The sequence below is a fragment of the Apis mellifera genome, linkage group LG14 (assembly GCF_003254395.2).
Source record: "Apis mellifera strain DH4 linkage group LG14, Amel_HAv3.1, whole genome shotgun sequence".
Taxonomy (NCBI): Eukaryota; Metazoa; Arthropoda; class Insecta; order Hymenoptera; family Apidae; genus Apis; species Apis mellifera.
Genome location: NC_037651.1, coordinates 9,681,102 through 9,690,808, shown reverse-complemented (window position 1 = coordinate 9,690,808; position 9,707 = coordinate 9,681,102). Strand labels below are relative to the sequence as shown.

Sequence of the window (9,707 nt, the reverse complement as noted above, 5' to 3'; positions counted from 1 at the left end):
AAAGGAAAAGAAAAAAAGGATATTTACGATTTACATTGTTATTCAGAATCATCGACGTATTACAGTCACGTTTACAGTATAAATCACTGTGCATTCTTGATGCATATTACCGATCATCGTAATATGTATTCGCTAGTTCTAGCCATGGTATGCACGTGATGCGCAAATATTTATATTAGAAAATTACGTAGAAAAACTCACCTGAAGAACTGTTTCTTTCATCGATATACACTCGTCGATAATTGAATTATGATTTCAAATTTTCAAGAAATTTTCTTCTTCGAAAATGCCCATCGCGCCCCCCTCCACCTCCTCTCGTTTTTTCTAATTCCTAGCCTTTTTTCCCCGTTCTTTCACCATATCGGATCGTATTTTTCGTGATCGAGATTTCGTTACTCACCGATGTATCATCGTGAAGATTGTACGGATCTGTTCGAAAAGTTGAAAATGGCGCGATCACGAGTTTTAAAGTTTCCCTAAAAGAGCGGCGCGTTCGGAACTTTGAAACTCGTGTCACGGATATCGGATCGATACAATCGTTCTCCGTTGATACGAGGTCGTCTTATGTTGTATTATATAAGTCGTGTTGCGTTAACGCGGAAGAGGAAAGAAAGAAAGAAAGAAAGAAAAAATGGAGAAGAGGAGAAGAGGAGAAGGAAAATATACGTTTCATTGAGATACAAGAAAAGAAGAAAGAATAAAAATAAGAATAAAAGAAAAGGTCGATAGAGGTATAAATTTAGTAAGAATTGCGATCGGATGACGGCGATGGCCGATGACTCCTCTTATCGTTTGCTTGAGACACACGACAAGTCGACAAGTGAAATTAACACAAGTGTATATTAGATCTTAATCGACTTATTATTGTATAATATGTAATTAAAAAAAGAAGAAACGTACGCAGGTCTGGCGTTGGCTAGTTCGTGTAACACCGGGCCTTAACAAGATAAACGATCTTTCCGACATGCATGCGATCGTTAACAAAAATCAAATGCGACTCTATTAACATCGATGAAGCACACGAGCTGATGAAATTATTATGCATATATTGAGAGAGAGAGAGAGAGAGAGAGAGAGAGAATGCGAGATGAGGAAAGAAAGAAAGAGAGAGAGAGAGAGAGAGAGAGAGAGAAAGAGAGCGTGAATGGGAATATGAGAACGAAAAGAGTGTATGTGCGTCGAGTTTGAGAGCATTTCGTTTGAGAAAGAGAAAAAATGTATAATTATCACTAGTAATATTATTATCACTAATAATATAATAAATGTGCCATTTTTTCCATAATCACTGTTGTGTTGCTTGACTGCGGCTTCTTTTATTTTTCTTTTGTTTCGTTTTTTTTTCTCCTTTTTTTTTTTTCTAATTACATATTTTCTTCCGCTCGTTTTTTCCGTTTATTTATCGCTTGACATACTTTTTTTTCTTCTTTCTCACTCGAGCTTCCGTTTGTACAGTTATATACACTTCCCAGTATTATATGCGACACAATTATCATATCTTGCTACTTATATCGTTTTTTTTTTTTTTTTATTCCTTTTAGATGATTAGTCTCATTCTAAATAATCGATCGACCCAAATATTTGAGAGGCAACGATGAGATGAAAAACGCATATACATAATGTAGATATATTATTTAGATATGTTAAAATTATAATTTTAATCGTATAATCGGATAAGTGCAGCGTACGATAGATATTATATTTTGATCAATTTTAATCGTAATTTCATCTTGTAAAGTTATATATATATATATACACACACATATACATACTTATACACACACATACATATAATGTCCTCGACCTGCACAAGTTTGTAATACAGATTTTCAACAGAAGTTTCCAAAAAGAATGCGTTTCAATGATTTTTCTTTTTTTTTTTTTTTTTTTTTTTCTTCTACACCATCGAAATCGAGAACAAAACACGTAGTTCGAAGGTGGATTATTTTACTCTTCGAAGAAGCGAAAAAAATGTTATTGAATTCTGATATCTTTATTCCTCGTTGTAAATTTTATTACATTTTATTACATCATATATACAAATAGATAAAAAAGGATCATTACGTAAAAAAACAAAAAAAAGATTAAAAGATGCAATATATAATTATAAACGCAAAAAAATACGAGTGATTAATTATTAATTGCCGATTATACAATTGCTTATTACATTAACACATTTAATAACTTTTAATAATACACGTTCTAATTAATTCCTTTTTTAATTGGATGCTCGCTTTTTGCGTTTCTACGAAATTAAATTCTAAAACTTTTTCATAATCGATCTACGATCCACAGCCATTATTTATCGATATTATAAACGCGAGTATAACGTGATTCGAAAAAAAAAAAAAGAAAAAGAAAACGAAAAAAAAAAAGATCGATCCCTTATAAGGTAAGTGTTTTTTTGAGCGTACAATAACCGGCTATCTTGAATATCACGTAATTGGACATCAACACCGCGATATCGACCCAAAAATCGCGATCCGTCATCGACAATTCCGACAATATTTTTCCGGGCGTGTTATAATGGCAATATGTGATCGGGCAAAACAATTTCTCCCGATTGTAGTCGTATATCGCGAGAACGATGGCGTGCAGGGAATACTTTAGGTAGCTTACGTAACTGATATAATACATGATGCGTGGCATATGATTGAAAAGGACTATGAAACCCGAGAAGGCTAGCATACTGCACGCCAGAATGGCGCCTAAAAATGTGCCGTTCACGGGATTTAGGACGGAGCCTATGACGAGGCCGACGCTTTCCGATATCAGGGTGATCAAAATTGCCGGTATCAAGAACATGAGGAATCTGTTTACGTCGAGCGGTTGCTGGCTTATAAAATAAATGGGCAGAGCGTAGACGACGGAGAATATTATTTGTATGGGCAGGGTGCACATGAACGAGGCGAAGTAATAAGTCTTCAACTTGTACCAATTGTTGAATCTTTCCTTCTTCAGCACGGGCATCTCCAACGGGAATAGCAACACGGCAGGCATCATGCTCGTGTAACACAGATAAATGACAACTACTTGGACCATGCCCACGTTGTTGATACTTCTGCTCCCGTCCTGGCCTGCCCCGCAGTACAGCAAACCGAGCAACACGCCCATCAAGAAGTGAAGGCCCAATTTCAAATAAATGTTGGTCCAATCCCTGAACAAATGGGTCATGTAACGATTCATCAGAACGAAGAGTTTCTCGAATTCCGAGGGTGGCCGATTCGACGCGACTTTTTCCGTCGAATCCTTCCCCCATCCCCCTTTCTCCTCCACCTCCTCCTTCCTCGAGATTGCGAGCGAATCCGTCGTTTGCCAATACTCGTCCTTTCTCCTCGCTGCCAACTCGATCAATTGATCGTTGAAATTGCCGTATTCCTTGGACACAACCTCGATCATGAAATCGGCCGGATTGTGGTATTTGGGACAATGGAGGCCAACGCTCGCGAAATAGGGAATCGTGTCCCTCGTAGCCCCTCTGTACAAGCATCTCCCATCCACCAAAAGGTAGACGTAGTCGAACATCTCGTATATAACGGCGCTTGGCTGGTGGATGGTGCAAACGATGGTTCTCCCGGTTCTCGCCAGATCTCGTAACAATCTGATGCATTGGTTGCAGGACTGGGAGTCGAGGCCTGTGGTCGGCTCGTCGAGAAACATGATCGGCGGATTGTCGATCAACTCCAACGCGATGCTCAGCCTCTTCTTTTGCCCACCGCTCAAACTCCCGCACCTCGTGTCCTTCGATTTGCTCAGATCTAGATCGTGCAATATCTCCTCGATCAATATCCTCTTGGACTTTTCGTTGAGATCGTTGCCGATTTTCAGGCTGCTCGCTATCCACATCGTTTCCGAAACCGTGAACAGGGGATAAAATTGATCGTCCTGTTGAATGTAACAACACTTGCAACCTTCCCTTGTCTTTTCGCTCCTGCCCCCGATGTATCTGATCCGGCCAGTGCAACACCTCTTGAAACCCGTCAACGCGTTCAACAGGCTCGATTTCCCCGATCCGGAGGGGCCCATTATGGCCGACAATTGCCCGTTCCTGAATCGGCCGTCGATCTTTCTCAAAATTTTCTTCCGCTCGCCTCCCCATAAACCACCGTCAACCTCGTACGCGATGTCGTTGAACTCGATATCTATCGCGTCGATACTTGCCAGGCCTGGCAACACGCTTCTCTGACTCATCGTTCGCTTTTTTTTTTTTTTTTTCTTCAACTATTACTACAAACGAGGCGAGGCCAGACGAGCTTTGTTTTTCTCTCGAGTGACAAGTCTATCTATCGCTTCTTATCTCGTCCCTTTTTCAAACGGAATATATTACGCGAACGAGCTTCCGAGAGCAAACGAGATCGAAGCCGAGTTCGTCTCGATCGCCCCGTATCCGACTCGAGCGACTTGCTTATATTTCGAATAATAATCGTGGAATACGCGCGAGAAACCGGTGAGCATCATTCGATTTTAAGAATCTTTCTCTTCTTCGATCGCGATTCTTCTAAGATATTTCCAAGATCATCATTTTTTGCAATCTCCTCTCCGATTTTTCTTTCTGTTCGATCGGATATATTCTTCTTTAAATTTCGGATTAATAGAAGGAATATTCCGCGAGCACATTAATATTTTTTAAACGATCTCACTCGTTCGAAATTTATTTCCTTGATCCCCTTTTATTATTGTTCCGGTTATCATCCCAAGAGAAACCGGTTCATCGCCGTTTTCTTCATTGCACCTTTTGCTCTCCAATCTGAATCTGTAACAAAAAAATGTTTCGTTTCAATGTTTATATATATATATATATATATAAAATATAATTTTTTAACAGAAAATTGTTTTCAATCATTATTATCCTTGTTATCTCGTCGTAAATAACCGTGTAACGAGATAACATTAATTATATAGATTTATTATACATATATATGTACATATTATAACTATTTAGTAACGACGAAATAAGAAGAAAATAAATAATTTATTGCATTTATCATGATTTTCCTGTTCTCACGTCCAGTCATCGTCGACGTTGCAATCTTTATCTCCATACCCATTTTATTATATACGTATTTATGCTCGTTCAATTGTTGAATCAATATGTTCCGATAGTGGCTCAAAAATTTGTCTATATCTAAAATTATAATAATAATTTGAATATTTGCTTCGAAACTGCTATAAAATTATATTATATACGCTCTTATATGCTATTATATATAGTTATGCTATTATATATAAAATAGATTTAGAAATGGGAATTAGAAATACATGTTTTTTTCAAATTATATTAGCCAATTTATTATAATTGTGAAATATCATTCGCATAATTTCATAATGACGAAATAAAAGATTTGCCGTAGGTAGTCTCAGAATTTGAATTTTTTTTTTTTTTTTTTGAATTTCAAGTTTCACGTCTACGATCTAACATTCGACGATTTATATGATACACGAGCCTTATTAAATTCTTCGAGACGGATTTATCATTATGAGAAAAAAATTCGACTTTATTTATTCAACTCTTCGACTCTCGAACCAACTCTTTTATTTTGTATATTTCTTCTCTCTGTTAAATTATCTGCGCGATTTTTTTTATAGATCTGTTACTAATAATAATAATAATAATAATAACGATGATGATAAATGAAAGAAAATATTGATCATTCAGTAACCTTCTGAATTTTATCTTCCATCCATTATAATTAAGTTGTAACGTTAAAATTGTTGCGAGAAAATTTCCCCTCGTGAAAGCGAGAAAGAATCGATCGCTCGACGATTAATTTACGGTTAATTTAAATTTATAATTTGGCCACATGTAGAAATTTTTGTCTCGATCTTATACATTTTTGTTCAAATTTGTTTCTTCAATGTTTATACGTATCTATACAACGTGTATCCTTGAATAATGTCTAACATTAACATCAGCCAATTATTGTATATATATATATATATCTTTTATATTTTTTATTACCTGCGAATGTTAATCTACCTTGTACAGTTATTATTATCAATCTCTTTAAGAAATTCTTAGTAAAAATTATCGGTCGATATCGATTGAATTAAAATAGAGGAATAAATTATTAACGTACCTTTGGCAATTTGCGCAATTTAACTGATTTCTTTAAAACCGGATATCTATTTATAATATAGATAATGAAGAATTTCATTTTAAATGCGCCTCGAGAAAATTCCATTCTTCCTCCTTTTGATTTTTATGCAATAATTATTTGAAAACAATATGGAAAAAACGAAAAAGAAAAAAAAACAAAAAAAAAAGAAAAGAAAGAAAAACGACGATGAACGACGACGGAGAAAGAATTCTTCTAAAATTATAATTCAAATTATACAATTATGTGGTGTGTACTTGAAATTAATACGTGCAATAAATAAATGCGTAACATAAATAAATGATAAACGGAATGAAGAAGGAAAATATTTATAAAGAAAGTGACAGCGTAGGGAAAATAATTTTCTGAAAAAAGAAAGGAAGAAGAAAAAAAATCTACTAACGTATCTAAATGTAGATTTTAGCGAATCTTCTGAGCGAATTTATTTAAGAAATGAATAAAAAAGTGAAAATGAAATGTAATATCTACTTTACATAAAAACAATTTCAAGGCTATTTGAATTTCAATTAGAAATTATTTCACTGTGACACATACGAACATTTTTTTTTTGTATCATTACGTTAAATTTATGATTAAGTGATATCTTAAAAAAAAAAAAAAAAAATGATAAAATAGATATAATAGATATAATAGATAAAATAGATATAAATAGATACAATAATATTTATTTTTTTCCATTTTTTCTTCTTCGAAATATATTTTCACTATTTTTTTTTCTTCTTCTTCTTCGATTCAATCTTGATTCTACTTCGTCTAAAATTATTGCAATTCTACCATTTTTTTTTCTTTTTTTTTTTAAGATGTCACTTAATCATAAATTTAACATAATGATGCAAAAAAATTGTTCATTACGCGATTTATTGATTTATGATCTCGAAAGTTTATTGACTTTTGAATAAATATCTATTTCAGATCTAAGAAATAGGTGTATATATATATACGTACTTTAATATACGTACATTATACGTACATTATACTTGGATACTTCAAATTCATTTTTTATGAAAGAATTATTGCGGTTAGGTAAGATTTATATTATTAAATCTTTGTTAATTGTTTGTTTGAATGTCATTATCACGGCTAAGTACACAAAGTCAGTATTTCTAATATGTTTACATTTGTAACGTATCTAATCTTGAAAAAAAAAGTTTCGAAAGAAATAGGATATAATGGCATGATTGATTGATTCACTTACCGAAATTAAAACTCGAGTAACATTTGTAATGTTTGAAACTTATTGCACAATTAAACACGAAATTAAATTTAGAATGATTTTCCAAGATAATCTTTAAATATAATCATTGCTCAATTCGAGATCGATGATAGCGGTGATGTATCGAAGCGACTATTTACTGAGCGCACCAGCTCAAAGACTGCGCGTCAATGTTCATCGTGGACAAGAACGAAGAATAAGTTAGCCGAGATGCCCTCCTCGTAGCTAACCCTACTCGTTCAGCGGAATTCTTGAGATCATTATTTAAATTTTCTAGTTTGCCATGTAAGTTCTTTTTTTTTCCTTTTTTTTCGTTGCTTCCGCCTTTTCATTTGCTTCTCGGAAGTTAATTTCAAGGGCGTGTATATATTTCTCTCTCAAGAACTTTGAGAATGGGATCTTTCATTGCTCGTTGGGATTGAAAAAGGAATTGTTTCAATGATACGAAGGATAATTGAAAAATAAAAGATAAAAAGGTCGACATTTCTTTTTTATTTTTAATATAAAGGTAGAGGATAAGGAAAAACATCATGGATGAGACGAGAACGGAAAGACGAATGAAAGAAAAAAATATGAATTTTATGTATCATACAAGATACGTATTTAATGCAAATACGTAATTAAAAATGATGGGTTTTACTTCGAAACAATCTTTTTATAGCAATAATGAACATATATAATATCTTTCGAAATTCGAAACGATCTTTTGAAAGAACAAGATATATAATTGCCGATAGTGGAAGGAATTCAGGTTTTTTTTTATTTCGCGTAAATTTTTGACAAATTTTGTATATAGAAAGAAAAACGAAGAATGATAGAATGCGAAAAAAATCGGATATATAATACATAAATGAAAATTAATTTATGTGCATATTTATGTAATTAATAATAATTATATGATATTTCTAACTTTATTAGAATACTTTATTTCGATACAAAATAACAATTTTTATTCGCTTATTAAACGGAAATGAAGGCAAATTAATTATATATTTATCATCGATTAATGATTAAACATTTAATAGTACAATTAGACATTTAATGTATATTTACATGAATTGTTATTTTATGTGAGCAATACATTATTAAAAAATCACACATAAATTTATAGTATGTAATAAGATTGAAAATTGATATAAAAATTGATTTTACCATTAATATCGATATAATTACGGATGAAAATTTTAATTTTTTTATTATAACGAACTTGAAATGAATTGCTTGAATAATCCTTAAAAAAATTATAGATTTTTTTTTTTTTAAACTAGTTGCAACTACTTTAATGTATTCAAGAGTTTGTTAAAATTAATAAGAATGAAGGAAATGAATTAAATATTATAATAAACAAGTTTTTGTAATATAAAGACTGAATAAGTAATATATAAAGATTAAATGCGTCTATGGTTTAGAAATTTTTCTATATTTATTATTATAACACAATATGATAATTATGAAATATTTATATAATACGTATAATATATATATATATTTATTCGCATTGTTATATTCCTAATTATCTATTTAACTATTGTTGATAATTAATCGATAATTACTTAGTTCCAGAATAAAAAGAACAAAGAAAAATTAAAGTCAATTTCAAAACATTGTACAATTATATTTTTTTTTTTCAATTTTAAATTATATTTAAAGATGTGTTTCATTTTTAAGAATTCTAAAAGGAATAAAATAACTTTTTTTTTTCTTGGCTAAACAAGTTGGATATTTTTTATTTATTTTGCAATTTATTTACAATTATTATATCCTTTTTTAACTAAAGTTTTTGATTTTTGTAATTTTGGAAAATATTTTAAAAAATTGAATAATGAAATAATAAATAATGAAATATTTTTGATTTCTTTAATAAATAATACAATAATGTAGTAATAGTGAAAATAAATATTTTTTATAGAAATAAAGATTATCGTAAAAATTATAATTAAATAATTTTCTGGGATATTTATTAAATCATTACAGTGTATATATATATATATATATATATTATATATAATATATCTATAACATATAATTATAAATCGTGATTTTAATTTTATCTAATTTTACTTACGTAATTTTTTCGTTCCTAAACATATCGCAGAGGAAAATATTAATATTTATATATATATATATTTTATATATATATATATATATCTATAACATATAATTATAAAATCGTGATTTTAATTTTATCTAATTTTACTTACGTAATTTTTTCGTTCCTAAACATATCGCAGAGGAAAATATTAATATTTAAAATATTTATTTTCTTCATAAAAACTATTAAATAGTTCAAATTTAAATTTATTATTAATACAATGTATATCATTCGTGTGTTACTTAATTCCATATAAATGTCAATTATTTTATATAAGTTATATCTAAGT

At 31.1% G+C, this 9,707-nt stretch overlaps 1 pseudogene; it reads right to left on the bottom strand.

Annotated features, from left to right (window-relative positions):
* Nucleotides 1-1,345: 1,345 nt before the first annotated feature.
* Nucleotides 1,346-7,493, bottom strand: LOC410552 (annotated as a pseudogene).
* Nucleotides 7,494-9,707: the final 2,214 nt, after the last annotated feature.